Source organism: Falco biarmicus, chromosome 15 (genome assembly GCF_023638135.1).
Source record: "Falco biarmicus isolate bFalBia1 chromosome 15, bFalBia1.pri, whole genome shotgun sequence".
In the NCBI taxonomy this organism is placed as follows: Eukaryota; Metazoa; Chordata; class Aves; order Falconiformes; family Falconidae; genus Falco; species Falco biarmicus.
Window position 1 is genome coordinate 16,158,261 of NC_079302.1, and position 16,586 is coordinate 16,174,846.

At 40.3% G+C, this 16,586-nt stretch overlaps 1 long non-coding RNA gene across 1 annotated transcript in view; it reads right to left on the minus strand.

Moving 5' to 3' along the window:
• Nucleotides 1-412: 412 nt before the first annotated feature.
• Nucleotides 413-16,586, minus strand: part of LOC130159491 (uncharacterized) — a 31,051-nt gene continuing 14,877 nt past the window's right edge. The window contains exon 2 of the long non-coding RNA XR_008825756.1: nucleotides 413-8,453. This is a non-coding gene — a long non-coding RNA (uncharacterized LOC130159491). The remainder of the gene's footprint in view (nucleotides 8,454-16,586) is intronic.

Consider the following 16,586-nt stretch of genomic DNA (forward strand, 5'->3'; position numbering starts at 1 on the left):
TTTACAGCAGCAGTACTCACCGCTGTTGGCGTGCAGCTCATCGCTGGGGTTGCTTCCTTCTGGAGCCGCTTCCTTCTGGAGCCTTCCAGCCACCACGCTGGTGAGTCCAACACGGCTGCTCACTTTGCACTTTCCTAAGCGCCTCCTGCACTTTAGCATTAGCCACTCATCTCTAAACTCTCCAGGCACTCCCAGTTGGTTCACACTGTCTCTTGTCATTTTGCTATAATAATTAGATATTGTTCCTTACTTTTGACCAAACTGCACCTTCCAGGCTGGCTGCGGCATCCCGACTGGTGTTCCAGCGGCTCACCTGATGGATGAGCTGCAGTAACTGCTTTTTGAATCCCTTTGTTGTGACACTGATTTTCAGTTTCACCCATGTAAAATAAATAGCCTAACAAACATAGGGTATTATTCCATTCCTTTATTAAGTAATTTATTACGCTGCAAGTTCTTTGACTGCACCAGAAAAGTTTCTGGACAAAACCAACTTACTGTTATCGTGGTTTAATGCACCACTCTTACTGGATTGCTTTTCAGTAAATCCATACATTACAGAACCTACCCAACACTAAAACAATAATCTTCTCATTTAACAAACTTCTAGTAACACCAAATTTTTATTTTACCTGAAAAATGAGTTTGTTCCAGTTACCAAAAGGGAAAAAAATTTCTTTTGAATCCCCTTCTCATCTAGATATAAAAAAAAAAAAAAAAAAATTGGTCACATGCTGAAATACTACAAATACTGGATTTCTTTAAAAATAGGATGAATCCCACACTTTTCCTGGGTTTGAATCAAAGTCTTAGTCAAGAGAAAAATATAAATACAGACAGTACAAACATAGGACAGATGTTTATATTTACACATATGCCATTCAGCTGTTAAAATGATTCAGACACCAACATATCAAAGGCATATTACTGACATATGGTGTCTGACATGCTTCCACAAATGAATACATACGTTGGGTTTGATGACAACCACACAAATTATATCTTTCCACACGTACAATTTATCAGGGGAACAGTCAGATTTGTGCCTGTTCAGGAACATGTATTTTGGACTTCTGGGGGACATACCGTGTTGTAAGCATACAGTATGTCCAATCAGGAGAATGTGTGTCAAATCATTCGCTCGCTCTTGTTTCCATTCAGGCCCACAGTAGACTTTAAAAGCACGTGAGACCCAGCAAGTAGCTCTGCTGAGAAATGGCATCCAGTTCCAGGGAGCACCTTCTATCCTCCTTCTGGGATAGCGACCCTGACCAAAAAGAAGGGTCAGGAAAAAATACCCTCTAAAACAGCCAGACCACGCGTAGTGGCGAATTTCAGCCGGCCACATCAGGTTGGTTTTTTTCCCCTCTGCAGTGAAGATCTGCCCTGGTTCCTGCAGTCCTTCAGCATCAGTAAGTGTACAAAGCCCAAGCAGTCTCCCACCAGTTGTCACAGTGCAGTTCTTCAGTTGCTGCATTTGCTAGAACCATTCCATACTCTGTTACACCTCTCAGAAAGGGACCCCAGGAACAGTAGAGCGCAGCTACTGCTGCTGCAGAGCCACTCTCCCAGCACCAGGCCAGCAGAGTAAATGAGACACAGCAGGCTACTCCCAGCGCTAGTCTCAAAACTGACGGCTTGATCTCCTTGGCATATGGTTGGCAGTTCCAGCACATGGGAGGCGACTATTCTGCCACAGGAGAACAGGCATTAAAGCTCATTAATATTATGGGGATTGGTCAGGCTAACATGGGGCTACATGCCAAGGCACTCAAGTCCTGTCTAGACTTAAGCATGTTTCGGCAGAAAAAGCATCATTTCAGGTGGTGGGAGAGCTCTGTCGGCCAAAATTTAAGGTACCAACTTGGAGGCTCTTGAGGTGCTCCCAGGGACAGACACGGGGTTAAGATTTCAGCTTTAGAATTCAATGCCTAAATTTTGCCCACATCCCTTTCTAAAAAGTTGTTCAGCTCAGAGCCTGGGAAAGCAAGAATAAAATAAGCAAAGGCCATACGGAAGTTTACACAGATACCAGCTAAGGAAGGTCAGGCTGCTGAGAGACACTTTACTGCATCTGCATATGTAAGTAAACAAGGAGAAAAAACCCCAACAATCGCTTTAAGCTAAATTAGCCCTATTGTCCTTGCCTTCCTCAAAACAGCTCCAACCCTGAATTCAAGTTCATGGTCACTACCTAATTCATGTGTCCTGAATAAATATTTTTCTATATTAAATAACTAACACATTTCTGCATCAGAATATCCTTAAGTCTAGCAGTTAATTCATAATTTTAAACCAACACCATTCAGCTGAGGAGGGTTTCCCACAAATGCACTAAAGAGAAATTCCAAAATGTTGTTCCTTCTCTGCTTACATTTAGAGCCTAACGGGGTGCGATCGCTGGTCCCACTGATGCCCGGACAAGGCTTTCAGCTCCTAGCTGGCTCGCATCCTGCCACTGCAGAGCGCAGAGCGCAAGCTGTCCGCCCTCCCCGGGGACAAGAGTACATCTGTTCCTCAGCCCAAAGTGCTGCAAGCAGGCAGTGCGAACCGGCGTTCAGCATAAAGATGCCAATTGAGCTGGGCTAGCCTTAAGTTGCAGGTTTGATTGCAAGAGGTCTTCCTTGATGTCTTCTGTACTTCTAGTCCCAAGCCTTCTGTCCTTAAATAAAAATACTGTTAGTGTTCATAGAATTTCCACAGTTTATTTTGTCAGTCTCTCCTGTGTGCTCTCTCTAGTATAGAAAAGGAAAGAAAAAAAGCCATATATTGTCTTTTAGTCACTAGTTGGTCCTCCTTTAAGGACCTTGTAAGACATTTTTTGTGTATTGTTTCCCTGCATATGTGGGCAGCTTTACTACTTCATCCCCCTCAGGACCACTTAACAACATCAGCAAAGCAATTAAGTGTAGTTTTCAGGAAAATGCCAGAGGCATTACACTGTCTGGATGGGAGTCTCAACCCAATTATTTTCAGCTAGTTGTGAACTGTGGAAAGTGGACTTTACTTCATTATAACTTCAGTTCCCACTGATTAAAAGTCTAGTGTGTTACAGACGGTAAGGAAAAATGAAACAATTAAACTTTCCATCAATAAAATTGCTGCATATTCTTCAACATAGGGGTTTACTTCTCTCCAGAGAAGTGATTAAAATGAACTGATTGAACTATAATTTGATTGACTGAAGAGCCGCAATCCATTGCACTAAAGCTTAAATTCCATCTTATTGCTCTATTTAACTCTGAATATAAAAAATTACTGGCGGCCTTGCAAAACCCTTATGCAGTCATCCAGCTGAAATTCCTTGCTGCTCACAGGCTGCGGTAGGTTCTGTTCTCTCGCTGCTGTCTGTGCATGATTCACAATGGAGTGATGCTGAAAAAGACACAATGACACCTAAGGAGCTACATTAATGCAGCTTTAAAAAAAATTAGAAGAGGCCTGTTATATTATCAGGTGTTTTGTACCTATTACATAATCATTTGGGGATTCTAAACTCAACCACGGATAAAAGTTAACCCAAGAGACTGGAGAGAAAAATTGTCGGGTTATATACAGTTGTTGCAGCAAAAAATAACATAGTCTCCTGATGAAAAATGCAGCCGTGATGCACCTTCCTGCTGCAGAGCTGTCTTCAGCAAGGTGTGAGGTTACCAGCTCACAGGTTCATACGCATGCATATGTATGACTCTTCCCTTCTAGGAGCTACTACAGGCACATCTAGTCTGGTCTTGAGTGTAAGTTGTTCTGGCTATGAACCAGGATACCTGGATCCCAGTCCAAAGACTGTTTCTTTGGGCTTGGGGTATGTTTTTAAGGTTTGCTTACTCTACGAGGCCTTCATCTCCGCAGACGAAGAAGCGTTCTGCCGGAGTCAAGGACTGCTATTGCACAGTGAAGTCTAACAAAAAGCAGGTAAGAAGCCATGAGCTGTTTGCTTCTGTCAACAAGCTACTACAATATTTTAATACAGAAAACACCTAGAATATCATTCCCCCTCTGAAAATTTAACTGAAATGCCATTTGCTATTACGAGGTTGCCCCTCTGTTGTATGACACCTGCTTTCTCTATTCCCACCTTGTATTTTAAAATAAAACACAGTATTTGACTTACAGCTGCACCGCAGTAACATCGAGTTAAAATATATTGTAGTGTTAAGTTGCAGCGAGAACACATTATTATATTGGTAATTAAATGAATCTGACTGGGTAAAATGTGCAGATAAAGATGGGCAACAGCTGGGTTAGACACTTAGTGCACTTCCTCTAACAGGCAGCTCGAACTCCAAATGAAGTCAATAGATGCTTTTCCATTACCATCCCCGAGCACCAGGGCATGTACTCCTTGAGCTGTAATATTTACTGCTGAGCTCAGTTTGCTGTTAAGCTGTGCACTTCTGGCTGTGACTGATCTATGAGGCTGGCTTCATAGCTCATCAGGCCATATATGTGATTTGTATCAGCTCCAACTCTTGGACATTGCCAATCCTAGTTTTACAGGGATTCCTGACCACAGTCAAGGGTTACTAATTCCCTGTGTTCTTTGGTCTTATTGTTTTAATCACAGGGCATACCACAACCCTTCTCATTTGTTAGCCAAAAGCTACCAAGGCTGTACTGGAGTCACTGAGGCGGTATCAATCTGACAAAATGCTGCCTCCGTCTAATTTAGAAGGAACACCTTTCGCAAATTTTATTTGGCACTTCATGATCATCTTGCATTATAGGCCTTTTCGTTGTTTCCTCTTTCATTTTGATTACCAATTACTACAAATGTTACCCTCTACTCCCACCTCGCTAGATGTAACTCTGAATAAAGATGTGCAGCAACAGCAGTAGCAGTTTAAAGGGAGACAAGGGCAAATGCAGAAGCACCGATTTTTAGGTGTGTCTGGAGGCTGCAGGATGTTTGCCGCGTTCCATCAGCCGAGCTTTATGTACACACACCAGAGGGATGGATGTCGGGCCCCAAACAGCTTAAATGCCTACTTAATGCCTATTTAATCTTGCAGTTCTTACACAGGCAGATAAACTGCAATTACAACAGCACCTCTGTCTGCATAAAAGCTGCAGAACGTGGTGCTGTGTTTGAAGTAATTTATTTCTTATTTTCTTGCAGGACAAGAAAACAGCCCCAAGCGTGGAACTAGCCTCAAGACTTCTCTAATTCCTAAATGAGAAAGTGGAAGGGATCTTACAAACCATTTATTCATCTCTCACAGCGCTCCTACATCCGTGGCGGCAAGCAGAGCCTGGGAAGGGTTTTTTGTCGTGCTGACATCGAGCCACAAGAAATGTGGGGACCGTGCAAACAACATCAAGAGCAGGGCAGGACCTTCTTCCAAGACCAGCCTGTGCAGGCAAGTGGAGGAGGGACAAGCACCTGGTGACCAAAGCAATTGCTTAACACGGCTCCCCAGAAAAGCGACAGTGACTGTAGGTACAGGAACTTGCCAACAGTGCCACCAGATCACACTGGCACATCAGGGAAAAAGTGGCAAATGATTCAAGCTGGATTTGTTTTCCATATCCATGGGTCTCCTGGCAGATGCACAGGAACAACCGTTCACAAAAAGAACATTATTCTGCTATGGATGCTGCAAAATCACACAAATAACCTCTCTGTCCTTACCCTGCTAGGGCGAGGCATCAGAATTTTCTGGTTTTCAACATTCAAGCTGTTAATATAATGATTAATTAACATATATTTGTTATATATATGTTATAACGATTTTATATATATATAAAAAAGATAATAAATCATGCAAGATGATTTAAAAACCTCCAATTACAAAAGCATATAAAAATGTATTAGCCAGCAGATTTCTGTTTGACATATACAGCACTTTAATTACAGAGATACTGTAATTCTCAATTTTTAAGGAAATGTGATTACTTAATTTCATTAGGTTATAGCTTGACTATTCAAGAAAACATTATTTAAAAGGCACAGTGTTACCTATTTATTCCAGACTGTTAAAACCCCAGCAAAACATAAGCAAACACTTGAATACTCTCTTCCTAGCAACCAAGGTCTTTCATCAGAAAAGCAGCATATTTGTCTTTTTTCTGTACCTTGTATTATGCCAAAATTCTAGTTTGCAACCCTTCAGGCCATTCAATAACCATCAAATTCCTGGAACAGAATTTTAGGTGAAAGTCTAAGCCGGTGACTAAGCCACCCCTTTGTTAATTTTCTAAAAAAATTTAATTGAGCTTTTTATCAAAACCACCATGAGTAGCAAGAGTGCCCTCAGCTTTAACGTTACAGAAGCGACATCAAGCTACCCAAAATGAATTTGGGACAAAATTCCGTATTGGGTACAACCGAATCCCTATCTGAATTCCTCCGTCACCGCTACTTACATGTAACACTAGAGCCATAGGGCCAGATTTTCAGAATTCTGTGTATCTCTTACTTCCACTGACAGAAATACCAGGAAATTAGTTTTAGGCACTAAGCTTCTTTACATTCACTAACCTGCGACATCACTTAACTCTTCAAATTACCAGCAGCATTTCACAAAGTGCTGAGTTTTTGCAGTTCCCGCTGCAGCGAGTGCAAAAGACAGACACAGAGTATTCCCTTGCGATTTAGCTCTGTCTTTGAAGGCTGGGATAGCGGTGACGTTTTTACTGAAGAAATGGGGGTTTTGGATTTCTTAAGACTTTTGCAGGATGCTGGGCATCCAAAAAACCAAAGCACCAACCAATACTTACACTAACAGAATCCTCTCCTTCTATACATCCCTTCTTTTCTTATGTAACAGTAGGTTCTCTATTCTGTCTTTTCTTAACTCTTCAAGAAAAATATGTCTTCCAAGGAAAAGATGAGAGCTAAGTGAGAGGATGTGTCCTTCTTGACACTTACAGTGTGGTCGAAGAGCCAGCTCCCCCCAGCTTTTCCCAAAAGAGTTCGCAGACAACTGTCCAGAAAAGTACATGGTCTCCCCAAGAGTTCTGCTAACAGCAGGATATACTGCAGCACTCTGGACTGCTGCTGCTGTGTCACTTCAGTGCCACCGAGGTCAGCTGAGTGTATTAAATTAACACTGTTCCCATGCAAAGCAAAATGCCTGTGAACAGAATGGCATGGCATAATAATGGGGTAGGACGAGTAGAGACATGGCAAAATATTAAATGGTTGGAAGGAGTGGGGAGCACTGACATGACTGACTTACGTGACTTAGTGCCAAATGTACATTATCACACAGATCTCCCAGCAAATTATGTGTCTGTTCACCACCACTTAACATTTTCATAGCTTATTTCAGTATTCTTGCATTCGTTTCACCCTTAATAATTTATTTATGAGTGTAGGATTATTAACAATCTGAAGCTTCATTACAACCTATCCTGGGGGAATCTCACCTGCCTCATCCCACTAAATTATTATTCCCAAATATCTAATTTACATTTAATAAGACATCAATTGAACATCAATAAAATAATAATGAATTAATAAACTATAGCTTCCCAGAAATACCAGTAGCCTAAATATGTAAGCAAATGCAGTGCACAGTGTGCAGGTCAGTTTTCAAATCTCTCTGAGAATATTTGTCAGAATCATTTAGTATTTAGAATATGATAATAATCCATAATCATATTTAATTGCCATGGTCTCCAACTAATTCTTGTGGTAACTGTGAAGCACACCAGCCCATGAACCTGTAAGGCAGAGCTGGGAAGTCACCAAGTGTTCTGTTTAAGTAAGAAGGCCACCTCAAAACACTGTAAATGCCTGAGGGGCTCCATGGTTCCACGAAATGAAGTGGCAAAAGAATTTTAGTTTGGGTAAATGCTTTGGGGGTTTTTTTTGGTTGGTTTTTTTTTTTTTTTTTTTACTTTAACATGATCTCTTAAATTGAAACACTTTATTTTTCTATACATAAAGTTAAAATACGCCTCTCTAACTGATGAACTTCAGCCTAAGAACATTGAAACAGCATAGTTCAACATTGCTGGCAGGGTGTTCTGTTTTACCAAAGTATCAACCCAAAGGACAAGCTTTAGAAAACATTTGTATCCAGACAGTGGCATCATTTCACTCTGGCGAATTTCAGTCAAGGCCCTAATCACCCTACAGCTCCACAGCACTGCTCATCACTAACGGCGAACCGCTTCCATGTGTATTTCCTAGGCTCGTACAAAGCTCGCACAAGATTTAATGGAGGAAGGGGAACCAGAAGAGTCAAAACATTCATTCTGGATTTTTTCATTTCACCAAGTTCTTACCATGTACTTTCATTTATGGTTCAATTTTTACCAGGGCTTGAAAAAGAGCCTTAGATAGAAAAGATGACTGTGTTGTCAGTAGCACAATTCTCTGTCACAGTCCACTAAGAATCACTTACCCCCATTCTTCAAAATGATCCCCCTGAAGTCAGCAGAACTGCCTCAGCCCCTCGCTTCAGTAGGATTTACATCAGAGCTTTAAATGCCCATCTGTGGAACTGAAGCCAAAAAACATTATTATCCTTCTATGAGAGTCTGGTATTTTTTAATATTCACTGACTTTTTCTATTCATCCACAACACATCTGTCTTTTTAACTGCTCGTGTCCAGTTTGAATATCTGTGTTTACACAAGCAAGGACTATAAGGCCAACTGTCCTCAGGCATGCAACATGGCTTCACGCAAACAGTACAATCCCATTTGAAACTGTAATGCCACCTGGGATGTTTACAAGTCCACTGAGATGTGCTATCCAAACCCTAATGTAGAGAGGTTTCAGTTTAACAGTTTAAAAAATGTTAACACCTAAAGGGGCCATCAGCCATTCTGGTCTGACCTCCTATTCAGTTTTTACTCAGTTACTTCTGCATCAATCCCCACAACTCCTATCTGACTAAAACACATCTTCCTCAAATAATTTGAGACTTAATCTGTAAATGGAAAATCCATCATCCCCTCTCATCAGTTTACACTAGCATTTATTACCCCACACTTAAAAGCAATGCCTTCTCAGTTGAGCTTGTCAGGCTGTCACTCCCCAAGCTGCCTGCCCTGCGGCACGGTGCTCTGGCAGTCCCTGCTTTGGTCCCAGGGAGGTGCTGGCACACCACAACCTGGGTGAGCTGAACTCGGAGGGATGAGCAATTCCACCATTCAGAAACACGCGGGCAATTGCATGTGTTCACTCCCATCCTTGGCATGTCTTTTTACCCTGAAGGACTCATCAAAGTCCAGAATCAAAGCCATCCCCGATGTTTGTCCTGAACAGATGCAAACAGAGTCCTTTCTGGGGCACTCTCACAGGGAGATGATGACTAGTTTAGCACAGACTGCACTTGCCCACACCTCTGAGGGGTGGTTTTCATTTTAGGGCAACCCACTTACCACATTTTCCATTTCCCTTCATTTAACCACACTCAAGTTCTGAAATCAAAATACCACTCGCCTCTCTTTTAAAAAAACATTCCACTACGGGCTAGCTTCACTGCCCTCATTCAATGAAACTACTTGCTGACTTGAATAGGTATTTTTTCTTGAGTGAGAAAGAATAAAGTCTTCAGTTTCTGGGCCGCCTTTGCAAAGGAACCTGTGAAAACCAAAACAAATAATGTACACCAATTCACCTTGGCCAAGTGCAAAAATTGTCCTCCAGAGTGACAGCTATCAGTTTGTCTCCAGTGAGAGCTGTATAACTTCTTCTGTAAACATGACAATGAATAATGATCAGTCTCTTACTCCTCCCTTACTCTCCTGTGTGACAGACCCTTAATCATGGCCATTAGATTATTAATTGCTTCAGAGATTTCTACACTGCTGAAGCTGCATTCTCCTCTGGACATCAAAGACAGTATTAAAGCCCTGCTTAGGAAAGCTCCTCAGAAACATCTGCTGATGTTCGTCCCAGCTAAGGAATGCTCTGTTCTAGGCAGAAAGCACATAGCTTCGGCTCACTGCCTCCTAACTCCTGGATGATAAGGTATCCTGCAAAAACTGAAAAGGGAAATATTTACCCCTGAAAACACAAGAGAGAGAAGTACACCTCTCATTACACTCTAAAAAACTATTCAGCTTTCTGCTACCTTAGCCACACCTCTAGATCCTGCAAAGTTCACCCATCCTTAATAAGTTCCTGACCACTGAGGCTTGCGATGCAACAATAAAGTATTACAAATCATGACTGTTTAACAGAAAACTGAACGAGAAACCCACCCACTAAGGCACTGCACCACCAGCAACTACTACTGCACCACAAGCAGCGCTGTAACATTTTAATTTTGTATGTCTTGCACTTATGAGCATCCTCCAAGGATTAACCTAACGCTACATGCTTCTGCAGCCAAGAAGGGTGCCAATACAGGTGCCCCAAGGAGGGAACAACAGGGCAGAATCAAGATTCAGGTTTCCACCAAGCAATGAATGATTCATAAACTCTTTGTACACAGGCAATATGAATCAATTCTTACATTGTAATTACTAGAAAATTAATGTAACTGCCTCTCAAGAGAATTCCTGGAGAACACTGTTACTTTCTGCAGGTACACAGATGCAAGCTAAAGCTATGTATACATAACAGGTGGTGATCTGTATTATGATAATGTATTTGGTTTAGCCTTGCTTTGGAATATGTAGCAACTTATTAATGGCCAACGTCTTACAACACTGTGGAAAGTAATGCCTGGCAATTTACCAACTCCTAATAAAACTCTGTGCTTCTAAGTATTACTGTTGATGCTGCTCTTGATTTTGATTCAGCTGACTTTTACCTAGGCTCAGCACTGCAGCTCATCCATGTTTCCCCAGCTCCCTCAGAATTTAGAAATACAAATTCCTACTGAACAAGAACTGCAAATGCAGCACTGCCCTTGTCTGCCCCGAGTCTGCCCATGAGACTAACTTTGGTTCAAAACACTAGAAAGGCACATGTGTGTCCCAAAAGCAGAGGTTCCAAGATGAATATTGCATTATCCGTAAGCAAGTTATACCATCCTAAAAGCATACTGTCAAGGTGTACTACCACACTCAATTAAGTCTGTATATGCCACGCAGGGAAAGAATTTTCAGATGAACAACATCTGTGAAGGTAAGTTTCTTCAGAACTTCAGAGCCACATGGTGACAACGCAAAAATATGTAGATTTAAAACATCTCTCTGCCAAAACTTAAGCCTGTTCCATACCTGTAATCACTACTTTAGGTGATTCGAAAGCATGACTGCATTTCAAGCAGAGTTTAATTACATCATACATCTCAATCGTCAAGAGCTGTTGTAAGCAATTACAATATACAAAGACCTGATTCTCAGTCACATCCTCAGACAACAGTAACATGTTGTGAACACTTCCTTTCCCAACTGTCTCTTACCAGACACGTCAGCCACTCCATGAGCCATGTTCCTCAGCTGTGGGAGCTTAACAGCTTTCCACTGATTTAGTCAACGGTAGGGATTGCTAAAGATCAGGTCTCATGATTCGGAGTTCACAAAAGTGCTCTGAAAAAGGACATTTAAACTATTTATGATTCTTGTTGCAGTTTAAATCCTGTATAATATTTTTCATGAAGCCTTATGACTCCAAAGATCAACAGTCTAAATGAACCCTCTGATTCGCCACAAAAATTGATCTTTTGCTGTCCAATTCCATTCTTAATGAAAGAGACAATTCGGAAACCTACAGGAACATGCTTTATTGATTCATTCACAAGTCACTAAAGCCTGCTGCCTATGTTCGTTCCAATAAGACTAACCACATAGTGCTTCTCATGTACCGAACTGCAGGAAAAGACAATGATCCCACATCTGTTCTGCTGGAAGTCCAGTGAGACTAAACATACCCAATAAATGTAAACACAGTACCCACTAAGTTAATGATAAATGTGTGTAGGAGACAGAAGGACTTATGTTTCCTCTTTATTATCCTTTCAGTTGAGGAACTGCCTTCTCTGTCATTTATTTACCCAGGACAGTTGAGCCCAGATGCATACCTGTTTTTTTCATGGAGTTACTTGTTTTACTTGTTTTTCTCAATTTTGCAGACGGATTAAATAAACCAGGAGGAGGCCAACCTACATGTGTGAGGTCACACCATGAACTGTAATCTACACTGCAGCAAACACCCAAATCCATTCAGGTTCAAGACCTAATTTGGCATAAACCTGGTGTGTAGCTGTACCGCACTGTATATTTTATAAACATATCTTTCAATAATCTCCTGTGCTTCTTATGAAAGCAATAACAAGCAGTAAGAACAGCAGAGCCTCTACTGGGCAAGCTTTCCTATTAAATTCCACTAATGCATCTCAGCTGTGACCTGTAGTAATTTGGGTAACCTAATAAGGCTGAATGCCCTGTAAGAATCTGGGATAATATACTGTTGACCTGCAAGATATAAGGAAGTCCAAGAGAGCGACTAGATAGCAAGTATCACCTAGCAGTCAGAAAAAAAAGTGAACTTAAAAAACACAGGTAAGAAAATACAGGAAGAGAAAACACATCATCAAGAATAAGAAAATCTGCTTTACAGGTACTTTAAAGTACCACAATTTCAATATTCATTTCCAACTCAAAACATTACATCTGCTTGTCCTCCTTAAAGGAATATGCTACACTCAGATTTAGTATCAGGCTTTACGGTAACTACAGTTACTACAATTATTCCAATACAACTACCATGAAGTATGGCATTTTTTCAGATTCACCCAGGTTTTGCCAGAGACCCAGTCTTCTGCCTTCTACCTTACGACACAATAGGTTTCAGAAAGCCCACTTCTCTTTCTAATACTCTTCTTCCTTTACATATGCTTTTGATAAGTGTGCACAGACCCAGTCAAACATAACACTCTACCACAAAACTCATCTGTTCACCTGTATTATGATTTCAACCCCTTAGTGGCTTTAGTACAGTTCTATGTAGACAATGGCCTCAGAAAGCAGCCTCTGCTCTCACGTAGCTGTTACTTGGATAACTGAGGTAGCAAAAGCAATTTATTAGCATACAGAGGAATTAAAAGGTTTTTTCAATGCTCTTTTAATATTTCCCCTAATTCTAAAATCAGCCCAAACCCCAGCATAAAAATCACTTTTCTTCAGAATTGTCTCTCAGCAGGGTGGCACGCACTGCCAAGTTATCGCTTTGTGCCATACCATAATGTTCAAAGCCATCAGTATTCAGTGTGCTAAGAAGCGACACTGAATCCCACAATCAGAAATAAAAATGAAAGTTTCAAAAAGATTTCAGAATTTAGATGAATATAAATAGCTGCTTTGAAGATGGAAAGCATTTTACAGATTTACATTTTAGTCTGTTTTGAATGGATAAACAGACAAAAATATGTTTTGTAAAGAACAGTAACATTTCCAGTTTAACACTTCTCAACGTTAAGATTGTAAGAAATACTAGGAGGCACAGAAAGAATTATTTATATTCACTGTACAGAAAGCTTATGTTTCACTTCTGCTTATTACTTGAGCTCCTGAAAAACTACCCATGTAAGCCATAAGCTTTCTGCAAATGTACATTCCCACAATCATCTTTCCCACCCAACCACAAAGATCCAAAAAAGTCAGGGCACTATCATTATTTAGTCAAGAGATTCAGAAGGTTTATCAAAGGTTTTCTTTTCTTCTGAAAGACACAACTAACGTTGCCAAAGCATTTGTACACACTGAGACTTAAAAATGTTGAGAAAAGGGGCTCTGAAAGGAAAATTAATTGGAAACATTCAGTCTCTAGCACTGCTTCCCGTCACTTAACTCATAATGACTGAAGTGTTTTTATAGTTTTCTGTGTTCTCCCTTAGCGCTGTGTAATTTGATTTCCAAATCCCCCGAGAGCTCTGTGACAAACCTCCGGGGTGTTTCCAGGATGTAAAGGTCAGAGCTGAAGAAGATGGGGATGGGGTGTGCAGAAGACAAGTCTCAGAATCTCTTGCTTCAAGTCTGTCACTGACACAGAAACCAGGGACAGTAAAGCACAATGGGTAGTCTCTTAAAGGAAGATCAACCCTGGTGGGAACTTCCTAAGGACAAATCAGCCCTGGTGGGAACCTCGAAGATCCTAGAGTAACTGCCAGCAGAATCCAAGTGACATTCCTTAGATCAAAGGAAGACGACAGCTTACCCAGAGATCTTCTACACAGAAATCAAATAGGCTTCCCAATTTCTTGAATTTCTTGAACAATCTTACACTGGGAAGCCCAATGTGGCTTGCACGCTTGGCTCACGTGGAACACAGGAAATCCTCCTGTGCTATATTCCTGGACTCCTTCCCACCCCATCCTCCAAAGACATCTTCCCTCAGCCAGCTCCTTCACTGACCTCACAACAGCCTCCACATTCCTGACAAGAGGTAGCTCTTTCGGTCTAGACATTTCCATGACCTTCCCTACGCTGGCTGGCTCCGTTACTGTTAAAGAAGCGCAGGCGAATCTCTATCTTAGGGTTCCCTAACAACCTTATTTTCTTTTCTTTATTGGTTAATTAACATAATCACTTCTTAAGAACAACTGTAATACTAGTTAGTGGAACAGGTGTTGTAACTAGTAAAAAGTCTATAAAGAGAAAAATCAATATCCCACCAGATGTCTGTAGAGGATGTACCTTCCAATATCACCAATTCCCTCCTGGGGACCTGGAAGAATTCTCTGCTGCTTTTACCTTATTTGTTATTCTCTGTGTAATCAAGTTCTTCCGTAGTATAAACATGATCACCATTATGCTAATCTCCACACTAGACATGCAAATATATAAACATTTGTGTGCCAAATTATTAAGGTTCTGTCTATAATGTTATGCCCCTATTTACTATCTATATTTTATGTCTTATGGATTTCTAAACATTTAAATTTATACCACTGCTGTCACATATCTGCAAGCAGAGACAGTTTTATGAGCACTAAAAAAGCTGCAACACACAGCCACTAAATACTAATGACATAAATGGTATCCACTAATGGTCTCTATTTTTATTACAATGCAAAACTTCAATATATTGCAATTACCATTGCTCTCAGACTGAACCATACATACTGTAACGCCAACTTCCATCTCTATAGCATAAAATGGCATTATTTGTTGTATATAGTTCAGTTCTGTATTGCAAATGTTGACTGAATGCTCAAGTCAGCAGTTGTAGCTAAAATTCACTCTATTTACAGAGTCTTACTGTTAACTAATACCCTAAATTGTCAGATATGCCAATGCATTAGACATTTTTCAAAGCCTAAAGCACTAATAGCATGTAAGCATAGCACATGTCTTGTTGTACCTGTCAACAGCCCAGTAACTTTCCAAAGGTAAAGCATGTCAAAAAAGGAAATTATCTTCTTATGCTTCTGTGTTAAAAAAATTCTAGTGAGCGATTTTTCTACAATATTGCAATACAAAAGTGCATCCAGCAAAGCTTACTCTCTTGGAACTGGGTTTCTGTTTTACCTTTTTAATGTTAAATCTTAAAATCTTCATTCATAGTTAGAACTGTGTCTCTCTTTACTTCAGCTATCTAAGACAAAAAGCTTGCTCTCAGGACTTTGAGACAGTACAAAGCTCAATGTTGTCCATAAAACTGGATCCAAAAAATTGTATGGCAAAACCCCTCATACATGAATCGGTTGGCAGTGGGGTTAATTTAATTGCATCTATGCATTTCACTTGCAAGAAACTTACACCAAAAAAGGAGAGCCAAGTTCATCTCTCAGATTTTCTCATGCCAGTTTATCTCATACAAAACAAGCCCAGTTACATTCCCTTCCATTAACTTCAATGGAGAGTAACCCCCAGAAGGCTGGAAGTTTTGTTTGAAACGGGAGACATTTCTTCTATTTCCATGCAGCTGGGTAGTCATTTACACACGGAAAACACTGGAGACAAAGTAGGTGTCAGACTCGGTAGCATTTTACATGCATTTTCTGACACAAGGCAGACAACAGAAACGTGCACACAAAATATTTCCCTTCAAGGCCTGGCTAGTGAGAACAGCAAAAAACTAGAAGACCTTACTGTAATTATTACAGTCACTAAATACTGCTTGTCCTTAAAAAAAAAACAATGCAATTATCACCCTTAAATTTAAGCGTTGAAAATCACTCCACCTGAAAGCAGTGTTTTCTTTAAATGTTCTCACTTAGCTTGCATAAATCTAAACACACATGACTGACTGCAGACTACACAAATGGGAATACTGATATGGTATTACTTATTTTTTCATCTTTCTTTCTCTGTCAATAATCTTGAACATGACAAGTGCTTTCTAATGTAATCTGAACCCACTTCAGTGTTCTAATATTTTGACTAAATAGGTTTTATCAAGGATCCCAGTTAACTGTCTCTGGTCAACAACTGTAACAATAAACTATTCCAACTGAAAATTAAATGGCAGTTTCGTTTCAGAATACACAATTTCTCAAAAGAGCAAATTTATTAGTTTAAATATTTGTAAGAAAATACAGCTTTTCTAAATGAGTTAAATATTCTAGCTTATTTTCTCAACCATAATTTAAAATAATAGCTTGTTTTTGCAATCCAAAATGTTGGGGTTTTTTAATTTTTAAACTTCCCTACACATCTTAAAACTTGAAACAAACCAGACTGACTGACTTCACTAACAGAAAAGTGAAATATTAGAGTACATGAAAAGCATT